General features: G+C 37.1%; 1 protein-coding gene across 1 annotated transcript in view; it reads right to left on the bottom strand.

Annotated features, from left to right (window-relative positions):
- The window catches only part of KLHL29 (kelch like family member 29), a 510819-nt gene extending 489439 nt beyond the window's left edge, over positions 1 to 21380 (bottom strand). Inside the window, exon 1 of the mRNA XM_070732799.1 lies at positions 20926 to 21380. The gene's annotated coding sequence lies outside the window, so the exon portion shown is untranslated. The remainder of the gene's footprint in view (positions 1 to 20925) is intronic.
- Between the last annotated feature and the right edge of the window lie 804 nt (positions 21381 to 22184).

A 22184-nucleotide genomic window follows, 5' to 3' on the forward strand; every position in this document is an offset into this window, starting at 1 on the left:
TTCTCTGTGGTGGCTCTGACTCTCTGGAACTAGCTACCTCTTGAGATACGGACTACCCCCATCCTACTGGCCTTAGGAAAACTATAAAGACCTGGCTTTTCCAGCAGGCCTGAGGCTGTTGATTCGATGGTGCACCATCAAGATCCGGTCATAAATGGCATGAATGATATTTTATTATTGTCAGTTTTAAATTGTTTTTTAAATTGCTTTTTTAGATGCCCTAATATTATACTGCATGTTTTAATTTTTTGGTTGTGAGCTGCCTAGAGTCCCTAGGGAATTGGATGGCATACCAATTGAAACAAACAAACAAACAAACAAATTTTAACCATTCCGGCTTCAGTTCTCTTTTGAACTCCAATTTGCCCCAAATGTCTATCAAAATATATCTTTTCTCCTTAACTAATATTTGATATGTGCAGGGCAAATTTCTCTTGTTTGTGAACAGGAACTTTTTTACTTTTCCCTTTTCTTTTGCTATATGAACTACCTTCTCCCACAACATTATTTGTATTTCTCTCTCAGAAGAATAAGCAGACTGTGTCATTGGTAACAATAATTTAAGCACATCAGGAAATGAGATTAAGAAAATGCAATTTAGCTTGTTCAAGGATACATATGTTCTTCCTCAGTGGAAACTTTGCAGCACAAATACTGTGCATTAATGCATGTTTCAAGAGACAGACAGAACTTTTATTAAGTCAAAATGCCCAAAGTTTTAAACAAAACCTAACCTGAGATTAAGGCTCAAGGGGTTCTTATGATCAAACCCCTCATTAGTACAAGAAGACAAATTTTAATATGTGTTGCAATTAAGTAAAATTTATTGGATAATTAATATTGCCAAGATGGATAACATCTTGGGTCCATTCCTCTCTCAGCCCAACCCACTTTAGAGAGTTGTTTCAGGGAAATATCAGAAGGAAGGAGTAGGTATGCTTGCCACCTTGGGATAAAAATCAAATAAATACATAAATATTCCAGATGAATAAAAGAACACTGATTATGTCATTACACAGATGTATAATTTTGGAATGCTGAATACTGTTGACATCACCCACTGCAAGAAATATATGGAAGCTGGTAAATGGTGAATACTGATATGTACATTATTATCCCCAAAAAGTTATGCTTGAATTAGGAGGCAGGAAACACCTCAAATAATGCAGGGCAATTCTGCTTTTTTTTTGAAACAGGGAAATAAATTATCTTCCTCCTTGTACCTCCAAACTGCAAAACAATGTTTTAAAATGATGCTATAATCCTGAAGGCATCCTCAATTTCTGAAGTCATTCCATTACATAGAGACATTATTGTTTGATTCCTTTTGGAAATAAATTATAGACTCTGAATTATTAAAAAGGGAAACCTCAGAGCACATACATTATTCTGATTTTCACATATTAACAAGCGTTAAACTTGACACCTTCCAACAATGTGCTGATCGTTCCCAAGAGGAAAAGATGGAATGAAGAGGCATAAAGATTTCCAGAAAAAAGATAACCGACCTTGGTTTGATTTGTTAAGAAACAATCAGATTTATTATTTTAATTTAGACTGAAATGAAGTACAGCACTTTACAAACGCAATCAGCAGTTAATGGTATTAAAGGCTTTTACCAGAGCAACCTAGAGAAGACATTATTGTCTGCAATGAATCTTAGGCAGAGTGCTGATGTTTCCAATGTAATTAAAGATTACTTTGAAGTTAATGCTTCGCAGTGTTAATTTCCCAAAACAAGGCTTTCAAATAAACACTCTCAAGAAGTTCATGCCATAACGCTACACTTCGATTTCTGAAATTTTGGGGCATGCACTTTTCAAATAGAAATTTAAAAAGAACATGCCCAAAGAAACTTTGAAAAATTATTTGAACAGTTCTTTGGATCCCAGCCGATGAAATGTTGAAGTAATGAAAATAGAGGGTTATTTAACATTTGATAATATTGTATTCTATTTAATCCTTTAGGATTATCTTCACTCGATTAAAGAACATTACATTTATCTGGGAGATATATGCTCCCTGACTGCCAACTGTTTATTTAAACAGTAGCTATCTTAGTTGGATGCTTTTTAATTTGCAGGTTCTGGAATCCTATAAACCAAGTCCCCAAATTGATACTTTCTTTCCAAAATGTTGAAGAGTAAGACTGTGGAAAGTACGCATCGGGAAGAGAGGATTTGCAAAATATTGGAGTGCATACAAAGTACCTCTCTATGAATTGGGAAAGCAACATATTTTGCAAGGCTCACATAACTGCCTCAGAAGTTGCACCTGGTTGTTTCTCTGTGTAACTGGTTGAAGTACCTCCTTTGGATGCTTTTCAGGTCTTACTTTAAAGAACCCTATACTCACTTCTGCATTTATTTTTCTTGAGAAGTGCTTACATCATATTCAGGTTCATAATGGCTTACGACTGCATTGGCTTTAGAAAAAATTCTGCTTCTCCCTGTTTAGCATAAATTTTACATGAGAAGAAAGAGAAACTCATTTTCAAATGCTTGGTCTTTTCCACAGCAAAAACGGGAAAAAAAATAAACTGATAGGAATGATTTAAAACTTAACCTTCTCCACTGGGTTGAGCGTATCCTTTACATTTAATCTTCTTTACGAAATTATGCATTTTGTAAAGAATAGAAAATTTACATTTGCGATTCTAATTATGGACCTCTGAACTGAAATCAGAATTGTTTCTTCTTTTCCAATATTTATTATTTATTTATTTATTTATTTAATAAATAAATAAATAAATAAATAAATAAATAAATTTAGTAGACTCGGGGCAGCTAACAACAGTAAAAAGACAATATGTACAAATCTAATATTAAAAATAATGTTAAAAAACCCCAATTTAAGAGACCAATCATACATACAGACATACCATGCATAAATTTTATAAGCCTAGGGGGAAGGGAATATCTCAATTCCCCCATGCCTGACGACAGAGGTGGGTTTTAAGGAGCTTACAAAAGGCAAGGAGGGTGGTGGCAACTCTGATATCTGGCTATCTTTAACTTAATATGAAAGCAAAAAAGGGGAAACATTACTAGCTAGTTTGCTCATAGTATGCAAAACCCAGGATCCCTAGATAGAAATTCTAGCAGTTTAATATTTTTAAGACCAGGTGGGTAAAGGGAAGTCATCAAAAGAATTCAAGAGAAGTTCCTAAAGGTGAATAACCACACACACACACACACACACACACACACCTGATCTGATGGAAGTATTACAAGGTTTAGAAAAATATCACAGCTTAAGATAGGCTTTTCCTGCCCTGCTTGCAGTCTCTGCCATCACAGTCCATCAGATTGGCTGGTACTACAGACATAACCTTTCAAAGTGGAAACCTGAAGGAAGTAATTTATGGCTCCATCTTTGGCTAGTGTTAAATGTAGCTAAAAATTGGTTTCATTTAGTGATTGACTGAAGAAGTTTTAGTGGGCTTTTAGACCCCTGCTTTTAGTTTTTCAACTACTGTATATTGTTTTATATTAACTATCTGAATCGCATTGGGGGAGCTTTATGGAGAAACAATATTCATAATTAAGGTGTTATTATATTTTAGAAACAGATTAAAGAAAAAAACCTCTCAACCTATTATTTATATGAAGCCCTGAATGTAAGTAAGAGCAGTAATCTAAATACTTTTATATCCAACAATAGTCACCAGTACTAAAATACTGACTCAAAATATGTGTTTGTTTACTTACCAAGGAGAGAAACAATTTAGGACTAAGGAGAAATTTCCTACTGGTACGAGCAATCAATCAATGGAACAACTTGCCTTTGTTGTGGGGCCTCCATCACTGGAGGCTCTCAAAAAGAAATTGGACAATAATTTATCTGAAATGGTATAGGGCAGTGATGGTGAACCTTTTTTTCCTCAGGGGCCGAAATTTAATGCCCCCTGCACTGCCCCTCCCCCTGTGCATGCACGCGTGAACCCTCCGCTCCCCCATTTCCTGACTTCTGGTGGGTCCATTTTCATCAGGCTCCAAAGGCTTTCTTGGAGCCTGAGGAGGGCAAAAATGCCCTCCCCCACCCCCCCGGAGGAGCTCCAGAGACCAGAAATGTCCTCCCAGAGCCTGGAGCTGAGCTAGGACAATAGCTTGTGTGCCAGCAGATATGGCTCCCAATTTTTGTTGGGCTTCTTAACTCAATGGAAAGTGAGCTAGACAGAGTCTCCCAAAGGGACATACAGCAAACTCATATTGAAAATGGGTCAACGGTAACTATAAATCATAGCCAAAATTATATGACACTGATAGCCAAAATATGTGTATGTGTCTGTTTGTGTGTGTGTGTTTGTATATATATATAAATTAAATTAATATATACGGTAATTCTCAATGACTAATTAGTACTGATCTAATCAAATGTGTATTCCAACAAAACTGCAAGCTGCATTTTTAGACTTCATGAATTTCAGAAGACATTGCTGGCAAACAAAGTTGGGAAATACAGTTCGCACACTATAACAATATCCTAAAAAGACCACATATCATTTAAGACATTTGGCATCAACCAATCCTTGCTATTGCTCTCAATTGGGGACACCTAATAAAAAGTCAAATGCGGCACAATGTTGCCTTGAAGAAATCTTATTATGTGTAAATGAGAGTGTGTCACCTACAAATTATTTGAAAAAGTTCTCTGGCACTGTCCTGGAGATTTTTCAACAAAATTTACAGATTATTCTTGAAAACTTTATACTTTCCCATATCCTGCGTTTGTGTGTGTGTGCATGGGTGTGTGCTTGTGCATGTAATAATAATAATAATAATAATAATAATAATAATAATAATAATAATAATAATAATAATGTATTTTTGGTTCATTTGTTTGTTTGAGCTATTTTATATACTCCGTTGTGTTATCCATACCCATTATTAATCTGATACAAGAATTAATGTGTACACAAAAGTTCAAGATGATGATTTGAATAATTCTGTAAACCGGAGTCCCCAACCTGTGTGCAGTGGCCCACTGCCGGGCCATGATCTATTGGCCACATGACTGGCTGGCCAGTACGCATGCGTGTGTGCTTATACACACTTACACCGCTCATGCTAAACTCAACGCAAGCACCGTGTAGGCACTAGCATCATGAGGCCATTAGTGTCACAATGAGCACCACACAGGTGGTACAGTCAATGCGAATGGCATGCACGCAGTCTCGCTCACTCGTGTGCACATAAAAATGCCTGCTCCTCCCCTTCAAGCCACCAGGCCAGAATGGTCGGGGAATTCTGCTGTAGACTAAAAAATTAGAATCTCAATCTTTATACAGTATTAGGAAATCATGCCAGGATATCTGAGCAAAGGCATTAAATGCCTCACACAGCTTACTCCTAAATAAATTACTGGATTTCAAAATGTTTCAAAATTACTGGTCTTCAAAATGCTGACTTCCAATGAATATGGCATAGTAGACCAGTCTAGATAGTTTCAGGATCTAATAGTCATGTAGTTTTACTAGCATATTCGATGCTGTTCCTAAGAAAATTGCATGGCTGAATCCATCTAGTGATCAGATGCCAAACTGGACCTAGGAGTACTTTTTAACACATAGTAATAAAATAATGTCTTCTGCATTGTAGGGGGGAAATTATTACTTATTTCCATTATTTATTGATTTGTTCCAAATACCACAATTTCTAGTTGTATCACCTTTTATTTTTATAATCTGATTTGTTGGCTGTGTTTTAAGGAAGCCACAATTTCAACATTCAAATAAATGGAGCACTGCAACTTAAATAAGCAACCAATGGATATTTCATTAGATTAAAAGAGGAAAAAAGAAAATATTGTAGAAAACCAGTAAAATACCCTACAAATACACAACTTTCCAAAACCCAATTTGCAATTGGCAAGTAAATAAAGAAAAGCTAAAACTTAATGAAATTTAAATATACAGTATTGATTTTACAAAGGAAATCTTCACTTTTTAATGATAATAGTTCCAAATAACATTCAGTAATTCAAGACAATGTTGATGTTTATTTTGAAATCTGTTATAAACATTAATCAAATCTTTAGAATAATATGCATATTTTAATATTGGATTTACTTTATTCCTGTTTTGTTATTATCCAATTATCTCATTGAATAATGTGTAAAACTGGTTAATTTATTATTATAAAAACCCTCAGCTTCATGCATCTCTGTTTTTCTTGATACTTCTTAGGGGGGTGGGGGTCATTTTATATTATCTTTCATAATAGTTCTTTTTAATTACAAGTATAAATCGTGATGCTTAGTATAGAACTTTGAATCTCTTCTCCATATTTTATTCCATAAACACTTATATTGCATAGGGAATCATTATAAGAAAAGCAAGAACAGCTATTCTTCTCAACTATTAATTATCCAAACTTTAACTGTTCCCAAAGCTTCAAGACTTTCTTATCTTCCTCTTCCTTTATAAAAAATTATCTTTCGCAGCACTTCCAATAGTTTCTCTTTTTCATTAAAGCAGTTTTTAAATCTAGGATAGATTAACTTTTTGACACATTGAAATGTATACTACTTTAGTAGCTGAAATAATTCTACATTTTACATATTTCAAGAAACATTTTTTCTCAATACCAATAATTCTGACCATAAAATAATTTTTCAGGTAATCATTCACACACTGTAGGTTCTGTTTCAGTTTGAGTCACTGAAAGGTAAGATTCAAGATCTCTGACTACCCACAAATTAATTTAATTTAATGGTTCTCTTGCATTTTCAAAAGCAAGAAATATTATGAAAAATAACAGCTTTTGAGATGTGATAAATAATTTGGCTTTCTAAGATTATCAAATATATTACATAACACCCTTTAATACGAGAAAGTATTTAGACAAATGTAAAACAAAAACATAGGATTAGTAAATTCTTATGTCTTCAACCCCAGTAACCCCTGGAGTTTTGAAGATTATCAGCAGTTACTGAAAAAAGAAAGAAGATGTGAGAATCTATTAACCATAAAAATGTGCTTCTATTATATTAGGAAAAGAAGAGCACAGATATATTACAGGTATTCCTTGATTCTTTGTTTACCAGTTCTTCAAAGTAACCATGGTGCTGAAAAATGTCACTTACAACCAGGCATTGCATTGAGGAGCACCACAATCACAGGATCAAAATTTGGGTAGTTGGCAAATGACATTTACTTGCAATGATTGTTGTCACAAAAGCACCATTTGCAACCTTCTTAGTGGGTTTCCAACAAGCAAAGTTAATGAAGATTCATTTAATGTCCACATGATTTACTTAATAACTGCAGCAATCATTTAATGGCCATGGCAATAAAATTGAGTGTGATTGACTTAGTGATCATTTAATGACAGAAATTTCAGTCCCAATTATGGATATCAGCTGAGGACTATCTGCAGTTAAAATTACAATCATTTTGGTCTTCTATAAACACCAAGAGAGCTTTGTGCTCCAAATTTACTGATAACGAGAAAGCACAATAATTTAATACATTTTCTTTTCTTTTTTTTCCAAATACAGATTTTATTTTTTCCCCTCCAACATAGAATAAAAAAAACAGTACACAAGGACAAACACTAAAACCATGCTTAAAATAAAACATATATATAAAATTTTCTTTTTCTATTAATCATTCAACGGAGGCTTATCTTTCTTCCATTAGAAAAAACATTCTATAGAACTTATATAATGTTACCAAATAAGAAAACCTCAAAAAAGAAAAAAAAACAATCTTTTCCCCACCTTACACTAAAAAAAAAAATACTTTACATCAGTATAAACAATATCAAACTCTCTATTGTGCCAATCTTAGTTCAAACTTTCACTTCTACATTAGATTAATTAATCCAGTATCAATTTATCCTGTAATTACTAGAGGTTCTATATATATCTGAAATACAAAAAATACTTATCATATATCACATAAACTATATTAGAAAATTCTATATGTTTAAATTCTTATTCACCAAATATGTACCTATACCCGTGAAAATCTATGAAAACATATATGTGTGTGTGTGTGTGTGTGTGTTTGTGTGTGTGTGTGTTTGTGTGTGTGTGTGTGTGTGTGTGTGTGTGTGTGTGTCTGTCTGTGTACGTCTATGTATGTATGTATCTGTCTGTATGTATACTTTTTTCTGGCTGATAGATTTTTTTTGAATGCAGAGAGGAGGAGGAGAGAGTCAGAAATAGCATTGAAAGACAAAGTGTAGCTCCCTGTAGGATAAGCAAGTCTGATTTGTGTCTATGCATACACTTCATCCTCTCGCTCCTTGCTGTGTAAATACATTCCTATGATATTTACACCATAGTTTTGAAAATATATAAGGCCAGCAAATGCAGTAAACTGGGATTTAATATCACCTCCTTTGTCCTTTTATCATGTAAAGATGACAGTTAAGTAGAGTTGATAAGTCAAGGCAGTGCTCCCTAGGAGAGTAACCTAGTGAACATTGGATTGTTTTAAACTTTCCACTCCTACAAGAACAGAAAAAGAGCTTAACTCATAAGGGGAAATCTAATTTCAGAAAACCTCTCTATATCTCAAATTGATTTCTTTGGGGCTTTCTTATCTATATTATTTCCAGAATCTGTTCTTAACTGTAAAAAAAATGTAATTTGGGTAGATTTAAGGCCACTTCTATAGGCAATTCTTCCATCACAAAAAATTAACCTTGAAAACAAAATACACATATAATTCTTTATATCATTAGCATTTTTATTACATATAGCAAAGGGATAGAGCAAACTTTTTTTTCTTATTTTGCACTGGACAGCAATGTTGTTTTCTACATAACATATCAAAAAGGATATACAGTATGTCAAAGGAATCTGCAGTTCTAAGACTTACAGTACATATTGCTATCTGTTTTGATAAATGTAAATTACACCTATCATTCTATGCAACTTTACCTATGTGTCAATTATTTCTGAAAACAGTGAAACCCGTGAATGTAAAAACAACCTTACTGGATCAGCCTAAGACCTAAGCATTTCATTTTCCCCAATAGGGGAATTCAGATGTCCCTGGGATACACAAAAGCACAAAATGAAGATATAATCCCTCTGCCATTGCAGTTACTCTGCAACTAGTATTGGAACTACATTGCCCATAATTTGAAAATGGCAATGAGTCGTCAAGAACTTTGCAGTGGAATTTTGAACTTAACAAATGGCTATCCACACCATCAATAGGGGAAATATAATGAAAAATAATGAAAGCTGAAGGAATCAAAGTGCCTTGCATTATAGGAATAAAGTAGAGTCCGAATGAAGATGATAACTACAAATACCTGGGCATTCCTCAAGCTGACAGCATTGAGCACACTGAAATCAAGACAAAAGTTAGAAGCAAATACATTATGAGAGTAAAGATAACTTAATTCAGTGGAGGAAATGTCATAAGTGCAATGAATACCTCGGCAATTCCAGCCATTAGACACACAGCTGGAATAGTGGACTGGATTCAAGCAGAACTAAAAGTCCTGGATAGGAAGAACACCCCCCAAAATTAATGACAATGAATCATGTGTTTTTCCATGCAGTGATGCTGGCCGACTTTACTTACTGGGAAAGCCCATGAGTATATAATGCTCCAATTACATCAAAATGTTGAAGAAGAAAAAAGGTCATGGGAAAAATATCGGAAGGATAGTAATGATGACGCACTGAAGCTAGCATATCATATAGCAGTGATGGCAAAACTTTTTTTTCTCGGGTGCCAAAAAAGCATGGGCGTGCGCTATCGCGCACGAGTGCTCACACCCATAATGCAATGCCTTGGGAGGGTGAAAACAGCTTCTCCTGCCCCCTAGCAGCCCTCCGCAGGCCGGAAATGGCCTGTTTCACAACTTCTGGTGGGCCCAGTAGGCTTATATTTCGCACTCCCCAGGCTCCAAAGGCTTTTCTGGAACTGAGGGAGGGTAAAAACACCGTCCCCCCATCTCCCCAGACTCTCTGGAAGCCAAAAATGCCCTCCCAGAGCATCTGCGCGAGCCAAAAATCAGCTGGCCAGCACACACATGCATGTTGGAGCTGAGATAGGACAACTGCTCGCGTACCAGCAGATATGGCTCCATTTGCCACCTGTGGCACCCATGCCATAGGTTTGCCATCACTGTTATATAGGCTTACTGAATATTGGAGAGACCTAACTGGCCTAAAAGAAAGACCATATGAAGAATGGAAAAAAGACAATATTATATGGCAAGTGCAAAAAAAAGTAGCAGGCAACATAGATGGCAATGGTTAGGAGCAGAAAAATTAAAGTGGAAAACAGAGGTGTTAATTCTGACTGCACAAGACCAAGTCTTAAAGATGAAATGCATACAAAGCCAGAATTGAAAAGACAACAAAAGACAGCAAATACTTTGGAAAGAAACAGAAGATCATACAGACTGAGTAGAAACAACAGCATGACAAAGTAGTAATCTTCATGCATTGAAAGATCTTCAAGAAATACAATTTGCCTACAAGCGAAAACTGTTGGGACCATAAATAAAAAAGTAATAGAAAATAATGAAGTTAAAGTGCTCTGGGGTTTTAGAATTCAAACAGTCAAGCACCTACCAAATAACATCTCAGAGTGAATAACTGTTGATAAGAAAGACAAAAAAAGTCTGACCAGTGCAGGGGTCTTCAACCTTAGCAACTTTAAGACTTGGGGACTTCAACTCAGCCAGGAATTCTGGCAGTTGAAGTGGCAGTATCTGGAGAAGAGAAGAGAAGAGAAAGAACTGGAGAAAAATCGCCAAGTACAAATACCTGCAAATAGAACTAGAATGACTATGGCAAAAGAAAGTCAAGATAAGAGCAATAGCGATAGGCATTTTGGGTCCAACCCAGGGGTGGGCTGCTGCCCGGATGGGGGGGGGGAGTTCAGTGGGGTAGCAAAAATGGAGCTCAACCCCAGAGCACCCAATTTGCACTGAAAGATGTTGAAAGAAAATGCAAGGTAGAGTGCTGTACTGCAGGCCACTGAAGCTGACGTGTACATCTGAAGGTCAGCGGTTCAAATCTCATCACTGGCTCAAGGTTGACTCAGCCTTTCATCCTTCCGAGGTGGCTAAAATGAGGACCCGGATTGTGGGGGCAATAGCCTATCTCTGCTAAAAAGTGCTATTGCTAACATGTTGTAAGCCGCCCTGAGTCTAAGGAGAAGGGCGGCATAAAAATCGAATAAATAAATAAATAAATAATAAGGTGTCCTGCATAAGCCACGCCCACAGTGTGGTAGTAAAAATTTTGGTAACCCTTCACTGGTCCAACCCTAAAACATCTGGAGCACCACTTGGACGCCATCAGTATCCACAAAATTACCATCAGTCAATTTGCAAAAGGTAGCGTTACTTGCAGCAGACTCAAAAAAAAGTGGATAAAACTGCCAAATCTAGTCTAAACATCTGACTGTCAGACCAGCTATAACAATAATGAAACAAAAAAGCAACAAAGCATAAAATAAAATATCTCAGCTTAGTAAAAGGTATGTGGTCGTTAGGAATCAAAAATTGCTTCATGGCATATAATCAATAGATTATGATATAGCACCCAGAATTCAAGGAAAAAGTATGTTTATATACTGCCACCAGAAAGAGGCAAATATTAATTTGAAAAGCTTTCTGTATTTTAAGTCGCTCCATGAAACTTAGAGCAACAAATGTCTAGTGTGTTTGTTTGTTTGTTTGTTTGTCTGTCTCTCTCTTTCTTTCTCTGTGTGGGAGTGTGTGCACGCACGCGTGCGAATGCGCACCCTATAAGGAAATTCAAAGCCCTAAAGTAAAATGTTCAAGTATGAAGAATTTCAATATGGGATTCTAGACAGCAACTGCGCTCTGGCATTTATTTACAGGTATTATAAACTCCTCACCCCAAATTTCGTTTCCCCCTCCTTCCCCAATACTTAGCATTCCAAGTTCACTCAACCCACAGTCAAGTCTTTTGGGGCGAAGTAATTGGCATTGGTATTTTTCCGTATTTTTAAAATATAATATCTATTCTAAGTTTTAACAATAATAAAAACTAATATAAACTGAAATACAACAGAGAATACAAAATGGAAAGAGAAATAAAAGAAACATTTACTTTCTGGAGGTCCCTTAAAAACAGGTTTCATTGTCAGGTTTGGGGTTCTCAGCGAATGGGTGAGATTTCCTCGCTAATCTAATCACTACTATGCCATATATTTTTCTAACTTTTGAATAATGATTGGGGGATTTTGTTTATTATTTTATACCTTTGTGTATGCCACCCAGATACACTTCATTTGAGATGGGCAGCTATATAAATTTGATATATAAATAAATGATGTATAAATAAAAAGAGAAAGCTAAAAATTAAATAAGAACAACAGTAGAAGAAGAAAATGGAAAAAAAAGGGTTATAAATATATATATATATATATATATATATATATATATATATATATATATATATATATATATATATAAAAATAAAGATGTGGCTTCCTATTCTTCATAGCAGTTAGAACTACAATTATATTTTAACCTCTCTCTCTAATGTACTTCAACAAGCTTTGAGATTCTCACAAACCTGTGGGTATATCTCCCTCTTGTGTACAGATGGGACTGTTTTGGTTACATAAAGATTTTATTTTTATTTTATTTTTATTTTTTGGAAAATTACTATTAGGAGAAAAGGGGATATAAAAACATGCTGGTTTTACTTAGAATTCATCATGTGCATTTCTATCCAGTGTGACAGATCTGCAAAAAAAGTAGGACAGCGATGAGCAGCCTAGTCTATTTAGTCAGATACTCAGGCTGTGCAGGAATATGTTCAACACTAATATTCTCTCCTAAGTGATTATCTTAAATTTGTGGATTTGAAAAACCAGTGTTATTTCTATTACATTGTTCAAAGCAGCTGCGCTATGCTTCTAAGCAGCCTCCCTTCAAAACCAAGATCTGCTTAGCCTTCTTAATACTCTTCAACAACTACAGCTCAGAGTCTAAAGCTATCTTTCCCCAGTCCCTAATTAGACAACCATAATGAAATCTGTTTTCCAATTTAGCACTTTAATATATTCCAAAGCACAATGCTCTTGTAATGGATTTTAACACATTCTTACAGCTCAGAAAAAATAATGTAGATGACCATGAAACACAACTGAACAAGCTGATGTCTTCTCAGAAGCATTTACAATCAGCCCATGCTTCAAACCAACTCTTTAGCAGGACAGTTTTAATATCTATATATCTATTAATGCACGGGTGGAAGTCAGTCCCTATATTTTTTTAAAAAATAAATTCACTCTGAAAGCATTTCAAAACAAATGACAGTATCTTTGGCAGGTTTTTTTAAAGGTATGAAACCAGGCAAAATCAGTAAGTTATTAAGTCATTTTTCAGCTGTTCTATTATCCAGTATTTTTTTATAATCACTTTCAAACATGTACCATATTGAGCTTAATTTCTCTGATACACTGCAATAATGATAGGTATCAATTTTTCCTTATAGTTAACATTATATACTAATATAAAAATCTATGTAACAGGAAGTAAACAGAAGAAAAATAGACTGAGTTATAATTCAGAAAAATGAAGAATAGTTAATGCTACGTACAGCAATACTATTGAGGAACTGGGTACTGTATTCCACTATTATCTGTTTCCCCCAGTTATGTATCCTGAAAGTCATACGATATACAGACCAGTTCCCATCAAAGAGCTCATCATCATCATCACCATCAACAACAACAACAACAACAAAATGACAGAATGGTAGCATAAGCTAACCAAGGGAAAAAAAGGATAACAGCAAAATCAAGAAAAAGTAGGAAGCCATGATAAGCTCCTGTTATATTATTTTATCACTTTTCCATGTGTTCTTATTCTGTTTGACATTGTTGGAGCTTATATATGGCTTCCTACTTTTGTCAACACAAATGATATTAAATGTTGGAAGCTCCGAGAAAGATTAAGAGAAATAGAAATTATCTAAATTGTAAGTGGTTATGGAAATGGGGTGAAGTATACAGTACCAGCATTTCATAAAATATTGTGGCATAATACTGCAACAGCAGTGGTCTTTATTTTCTATTGAGAAAGAAAGGAGGCAGGGATGGAGAGAAGAAAGAAAGGCCAGCAGATTTTTTTAAATTCCATTTGAGGGATACAGATTATTTTTTAAAAATGGGAATTTGGATTTTTAAAATTTGAAATGCCTGTCCTCTGGTAATATATAATCATACCGTATAAGAATTGATACCAGCAAATTCAGTTTTATCTATCCTGATTTGTTAAAAGGCAAATGATGAAATTTTAATGTTAACTTAGTTAATTTAACCAAGATAAAATGCAGAACATCAATGCATCAGCAGTTATATTAGTCCTTGAACCATAACAAAGAAGAAAAAATACTACCAGCCCAATTCCAAGATGAATTCCATAGGGAATACCTGCAATCTTCCAGTGAAGGAAGTTAAAGCAATAACTCACAAAGTTCTTGATCTTCTTTGTGACACATTTTCATTTAAACTAGCTTTTCCATATACACTGCTCAAAAAAATAAAGGGAACACTCAAATAACACATCTTAGATCTGAATGAATGAAATATTCTCATTGAATACTTTGTTCTGTACAAAGTTGAATGTGCACAACAGCATGTGAAAATGATTAACAATCAGTGTTGCTTCATAAGTGGACAGTTTGATTTCACAGAAGTTTTATTTACTTGGAGTTATATTGTGTTGTTTAAGTGTTCCCTTTATTTTTTTTGAGCAGTATATAAGGATCAAGTGAATAAATAAATCCTGATTAAAGAGGGTCCCATCAATCAAGTTTGTGGACACAGTTCTGCCTTTTCTATTCTTACCACTGCCTTGTCCAGTCATTCCAAAGATACTTTTATTTTTAATAGCTCTTTTGACCTAAGAGCCAGACAACCAAGTCATCAGGAATAGTTTTCGCCATGTTGATCTTGCAAAGATGGCAACTTATGAATACAGACCAATTGGCAACCATATTATTTCTGTATTAGATATATATCATGTTGAACCCACAGCAAACTAGATGGAAATTATTTTATTTTATTTATTTATTAGATTTGTATGCCGCCCCTCTAACATTGAGGAAGACTGTTTTACTATGGTTAGAAAACAGGGTTCATATCCACCTAAGCTGATTCATATCCACCCAAGCTGATTAAGCGTAATTGGAAAATTTGAAAAGACTTTGCCATATTTATATCTATGTTTCCCATATGTGTATATTAAAAGCTTTTTCACCATTAAAAAATCCAATAAAAAGAAACTATATAATTAAGCTATATTATCTGATAGACCAATTTGCAATGCTTTAGTGGTGAACATGCTAGCCTAGAGTTCTAGTCCTTCTTTTGACATAATAATAATAATAATAATAATAATAATAATAATAATAACAACAATAAAAATTTATTAGATTTGTATGCTGCCCCTCTCCAAAGACTCGGGGGGGGGCATGAAAGCCAGGTGGGTGACTTTGGGTCAGAATTTTCTCTCAGCCCAACCCACCTCACAGGGTTATTTTCATTGAGAAGAAAGGAGACAGAAATACTGTATTACTTACTAGCTGAACACCCATACTCTGCTATGAAACTATGTGATCGGGCTTGATAAATCAACACTTACAGTTTGAAAATTAATGAGTAGTTATGATTGGCCTCTCCTCTCCCCTTCTTTCCCTCAGCCGTGCCCCACAAAAGCTTATCCTATTCTATCCTATCCCTCTTCTTTCTGTCAGGCTTGCCCCACAGAAATGTCTTCTATCCTATCCCCTTCTCTTCATCAGGCTTGCCCCATAGCAGCTTCACCTATCCTATCCCCTTCTCTCAGGCTTGCCCCACAGAAGCCTCCCCTATCCTATCCTCTTCTCTCTTTAGGCTTGTCCCACAGAAGCATCTCCTATGCTATCCTGTCCTCTCTATTTTCAGGTTGGGAGGGGGGAGTAGAATGTCTAACTAATTAGCATTAGAGTGTGGTAATAATATTAATAGACGGAATACTAATGATCTGATGGTCATTTTGAAAAATCCTTTCTTAGCAGGCACTTATAAGCCAAGAGGAGCATACATGCCAAATTTCAAGTTTGTAGGCTTTATGGTTCTGCAGTTTTCATGATCGCGGTAAGTGGTTTTCACTTTTATATTTATATTTGTGTGCGTGTGTGTGTGTTTGATACTTTGAATTGCATACATAAAAGATGGGATAAAATGTTATTATCCTAAGAACAAATTAGTTTAAAAAACACTTTACACTAACTCTATATGATGGGAATTACCAATCTACTATTCAGTTCTTTCGAAATGGCTAGTTTCTTTTGAGCATCCTTTGAAAACACTCGTCTTAGTGCATAATCCTCCATATCTGGAAGAAAAGGCAACCTTATCGGGTTTCATGTCATGCCCTCTGGGTGCATGGTAAAACAGCCAATCATTCTCATACAATAATCTTAAATTTAAATGTAACGTGCATTTATTGATGGTGCAAATCTGATCAATACATGTTAATTTATAACTCTACATTTTACAACATCAAGAAGGGCACATTTTTAGATAACACAAATATAACAAAAATAGAAATGATTCCATAATTCTCGTCATTGATACTCTATTGCTGCCTCTGTAGATTGACAATAGGAATGTCCATTGCTCCTTTATATTCTGCCCCCAAATGGCCTTTGCTATATTATCTCTCTGACTCTATTAACTACTCTGCCTGATTTTACTCATCTCCTTCACTGCAAAAGGACAGAACAATCCTGCCTAAGCTATGTATTCAGCCAGGCAAAGAGACTCTGAAAGCTCAAAGTTTCTAACAACATCAGTTGGCACTTAGCCTAGACAAATCTATTTTGATAAAATGAAAAATGTAAATTAGTGCTAATGTTGCAGGGAATGCTCACTGATAATACCAGAGCATTGTTTTCCTCAAAACTATTAAAATTGGTTTAAATCTACAGTATGTTAATAAATTATGATTATTTTTAAACAGAAGTAACATTTTATTTTTTTAAATAGAAAAGAAAAAAAACTCATTTCCTATAGTGTTAAGGTTTCTACATATTTGGCACCAACATTTGCAACTATTATTTTAAAAATATTTCTTACAGTTATATTTTAATTCCTTCATTGAAAAAAAAGTTTTTAAAGAAATATGTAATAAATTATTTATTTCATGTTCAGATAAAGATATCATAATTCAAACTCAAAGTATTTTACATTATCACATATTAATAAGTCAGATATAGATCTTTATAGAGTTACATTCTATTGCATTGTAAATAGATAATGAAAGCAGGTTATTTCCAATCTTCTTGCTTCCGTTAAATAGTAAAGTTGCAGCAGAATCCAACAGGCTGTTCTTTCTCCTTAAAATATTGTCTAAAATACAGAGACTACGTTGATATTTAGATTTTAAGGACCCTTTATGAAACACCAATAAAACTGAAATCAAATTTTGGACAGCTTAATAAAAGTGAAAGTCAGTTAATGATAAACAACATATCTAGAGCTATATTACATTTTCAAATATATGCAATTAGTGTTTCTTTTAAAAAGTTTTGTGTATATACAGTATATATTAGCGTGACAAAAGGAAATCCAATTTCAAGAGTATTTGTTCCTTAACTAGTCAAATACAAAGGGTATAGGGAAATGGAGAGACTACAGTAAATGAAAATGATCATACCAAAGCAAAAAGCAAAGATGTGCCACAGATCGAGATGCAAAGAAATTATGGCTAACTAACATTATAATTACAATACATAGTACAAAATTATGGAACTACTGCCCTGTAAGCAGATGTCAATAACGCTCTTTAGCCGGATATAACAGGAACTTTCTTTCCTTATGATTTCTTCAATATATACTTGAAAAAACAGGGTGAGAGAGCACCATTAGCATTTTCATGTTGTTAAATAACCCAAAACAATGTGACTCTTAATTTTAAAAAAGATTTTTTTTAAATGGCTCAATATCCATTTCCTTCTAGCATATGACTATAATCACTTTCTTTTCCCCCCATTAAAGTTATTTTTATGTGTGTACTGTTTACTTGGAACAAGCCATTGTTTGGATTATACAGAAAACCTTGGGGTAGGGGGCTGGACTAGGTGACCTTTTTTCCTTCAATCCTTCTGTATTACATTTGAGGAAGAATTCAGCAATATGATAAAGCTCTTTATTCTAAACAATATTTGTCCATAAAATCAATTTTGCATGCATTGAACATCTAAAGTTTGGATACCATTCATTAGAAACACAGTTCAAAGAAACAAAGATTTTGAATTCTTCCCTCCTTACCACTACTTGTTCAGGTAAAAACCAGCTACCATTGCTCTAATTGTAGTCATGACAACCATAAAATATTCTTTTCCGGCAATAATTCCAATTGAACATTTGTTCATGGCTTCTATTGTCAAGAGAAAGCTTTAAAAAACTATGAATGTGGCTCTTAAACTATTCTACGCTAGATGGTACTGGAAATTTTAGCTCATATAAAACTTTCAAATGCAATGGTTTTTCCCAAGTATATATTTTCAGGATCATCCAAGAAGCTATATATAGAATGCCCAATTTATCTTAAATTATATCAAATGATAATACAGCTAATAAAACTTCAATTTTAAAAAAAGTTACAGTAAAATTGCCATTCTAATTTATTATGTTGGCTTCAATTCTTAACTACTACATCTTTTAAAGATATTCATTCCAAAGAAACACATTGCCTATATTGGACAGGGAACTTTTCACAAAATATTATTCTAACTACCGGTACTGTAGTGATTATTAATTTTTTTTAATAGAAGCCAATATATTAATGCCATACTTCATAGCAAGCTGGGAAAAACTCTCCCAGAGATAACTACAATGAGGGGGAGGCTCTTTATCGAAGAATAAAACCTTGCTTCTCATGCAAATAAGAGCAGGTAACCCACTGTGCATAACTAAAGTTTCAAACAGCAGAATATCAATAAAATATGATTATATATCACTTTATAAAGTAAATGCTATTGCTAGTTTAATCCCGTCATAATACTGAGCTACTGCTGATTTATTAAAAAGGATTCAAAAAGAACACTGCGTTTTTTAATAAAAAGAAGTCATACTACTGAAGGGGCTTAAAACTTTCAGCTCTTTGCTTAATTTGAAGAGACAGCTACGTGATACCTGGAGTCTTAAAGGCGTACAGTAAGAGCCTGTTTAGGTAAACTCTCAAAAATTAACTCTCTGGCGAACGATAAGTCAAAGAAGGATAGAATAAATTAGCTTAAGAACCATGTAGCAATAGAATAACATTCACAGTATTAAATATTGGGCAATTTCATAAGTTCATCTATACATTAAATATGTCAGTAAGGACTGTTTGTATTTATTTAGATCACAATATATATATTTTAATCAAAGAAGGGAAGAACAGGAGGTTATGCTTTCATAATACACTGGTGGGGCGGGAAAACACAGAAAACAGATAAGAGACATAGAAGACCCTGGTTTCTTTAAACAGTAAAATGTTAATGGCTCCCCATGAAGAGAACAAGAACACACATAGTCTTAACACTATTAACAAAGCTCCATTAAAAAATGTGTGTATGTGAGGGGAAGAGGTCGATACATAGATACAACTTCTGCCAACAGAGATCAGAGTACCTCTGAGCCCAGAGTTTCAAGTGAGACTCCTCAAATTTGACAGAATTTATTGAAAAACATATCAAAGACTCTACACTTTGGGATTCATTTTCAACAGTGAAAAAAAGTGGGCTTCAACTATTACAAATACATAAGAATTGCCTCAAGCAAATTTCTGGACACACCTTCAACCTGGCACTGTGTATAGGCTGGCAGACATCTGGTACAACAATAGGTATTCAGTCCCTGCCCTAAACCACTTTAAGGAAGTAGGATAGGATAACATTTGAGGAGGGGGGCTCAAGAGGAAGGCATAGGATTAAGACCAAGGGGGCAAAAGCCAGGTCAAAAGGGAGATAGGCAACTAAGGCTAATAATACCTGGAAGTTACAAGACTGGGGTTTGTTTGCTTTTTTGGGGTTTTTTTGAGTGCATTTAAACAAAATCATTTTTTAAAAGATCTGTGAAATGGGCAGGAAGGGAGACTTGCACCAGAATCCATTCTGAGGTAGGCGCTTGTCATTTTTTTTTAAAAAAAAAATTCCTTTCAAGATAGCTTTAATTAAAGATAGCCTCTGCCTTGTGGTGATGATGGATGATTTTGCAGTGGTTATGTGGTGTGCGTCCCCTCCCCCCCCTTTTTAAATAAGCCATCTACAAAACGGAGCCTTTTTTAAAAACACACACACACGTAGGGCCGACAAACAAGACGGCAGTGCCCGGTGTCGTTTACCTCCTCGTTGCAGAGGAGAAAGTCAAGGAGGGAAGTTAAAAACGTCTGGTACACAGAGGGCTTAGCGAGCATGGCCAAGAAGGTAGGTGCCGGGAAAGAGACGAGGGTGGCATCCTCGGGGAAGGGAAGGGAAGCTCGCTGTCGCCTCCCGAGGCCGGAGCTCTTCTTCCCCTGACATCCACCACCCCGCCCCGGGCGTCCCCTTAGCCCGAAGCCCTTACCTCAGAGCACCCCCACGCTACCGCTCCTGGTCTTGCACATCATCCAAAAAACACCCGAGCAGGAAGTTTTTTTTTCCTCCCCTCCTTCTCCCATGCAAGGCAGCGAGCGCAGGCGCGAGGGGGATTCATGAGCCAGGCGTTCAATTCCCCCGGAGGCGGACTTACTCTTGGCAAAAGCGACTCCAAGCGAGCCACCTCCACGGGGCGCGCAAAGAAGTGTGGCGGCGAGGGAGAGAAGCCAGCCAAGCAGGCAGCCTCCGCGGGCTCTTCTTTCCTCCGAGCCTTCCGAGCGCCCCAACAGCCCGGCACCTTGCGCGGCTCTCTCCCACCACCACCACCCCTTACAACGCACCTTCCGTCCTTACCTTTCGCCCACCGGGCGGACGAGCAGCGGCGCGGGAAGGGGGCGACACACGCGCGCAAGTGTGCGTGTCCTTGTCGGGCGAAAAGCGGTTTCCTTCCCTCTCTCTCTCTCCCCCCCCTCCACCTTCGTCTTCAGGCTGGCGGAGAAGGAGGATGCACAGAAACAGCAGGGGGAGGAGAAGGCGAAGGAGGAGGCGGCGGCTTAGGCATTGCAGCCTCTCTTCCCTCCGCCGCCGCCGCCAAACCTTCCTCTACACACACACACGCACAGCTGGGGCTGCTTTCTCTCAACTCCGCGGCGCGACGAGGAAGAGGCCGAGGCGGCGAAGCTGCAGGGCGCGGAGCGAGAGGAGCCGCCGCCGCCGCCGCGGGGGCACTTGGGCAGACGGAGGCAGCTGGCGCAGAGTCGGTTGCATGCTGCTCCCTTCTGGCTCCGTCCTATTCACACACTGGCCGCTTTAGCTGGGGAGGGAGGCGGCCTCGGCGCCCGGGCGAGGGGCGGGCGAAACCAATCACGGGCGCGGGAGGGTGGGACGAAGAGGAGGGAGGCGGGACGGGCGGAGAGCTCGGCCCACCCGCCGCTGCCTGTTCTCCACCGGGCACCCCACCCGGGCGCGGGGCTCGGCTGGGCCCACCCACTCGCCCACCCACCCAGGAAGGGCTTGGAGTCGGCAGTTTGCACCCGAGCGCCAGCACCGTCGGTGGTGGCTTTCCCGTGGTTGCTGCAAAAGCAGCTTGCGCTCTCTCCCTTCTCGGCCTGACTGGCGGCCTTGAGCTGTGCCATCCTTCAGGCGGCGGAGCCTGCGGGCAAAGAACGTGTTCTCCCCTTCCCGCAGAGCATGCAAGGCGAGAGGGGAAAGAAAACAGGAGGCGGCAGCGCTTCTGCTGATAAAAGTTACCCCGGCGCAGAGGAAAAAAAGCGCCGGCACCGCTGCCCGCGGGCTCCTCTCCAACCCGGCGCTTGGTCCATACGAGCGCTGTATTTATTTATTTTGTAATCATCCAACCGCGTGCACGCTCTCCTCCTTCGGGGGAGAGTGAGGAGCCGCTGTTGTTGCGTTTCTTCACGTTTCCGAAGACTCAAAACCAAGGGTGCTAATATTTACCTCAGTTCACGCTTATTATCACCGCAACCATTGCAAAGTAACCGCCCGCGTCCGGTACCGTACGTGGGCGGTGGAACAGAGGAGAGCCCTGCGCGGGGCTGCCTCGCATCCTCGCTACTTTGGGATCGGCTTCAATTAACCACTGAAAGAACTCA

Source organism: Erythrolamprus reginae, chromosome 1 (genome assembly GCF_031021105.1).
Source record: "Erythrolamprus reginae isolate rEryReg1 chromosome 1, rEryReg1.hap1, whole genome shotgun sequence".
NCBI classification, from domain to species: domain Eukaryota; kingdom Metazoa; phylum Chordata; class Lepidosauria; order Squamata; family Dipsadidae; genus Erythrolamprus; species Erythrolamprus reginae.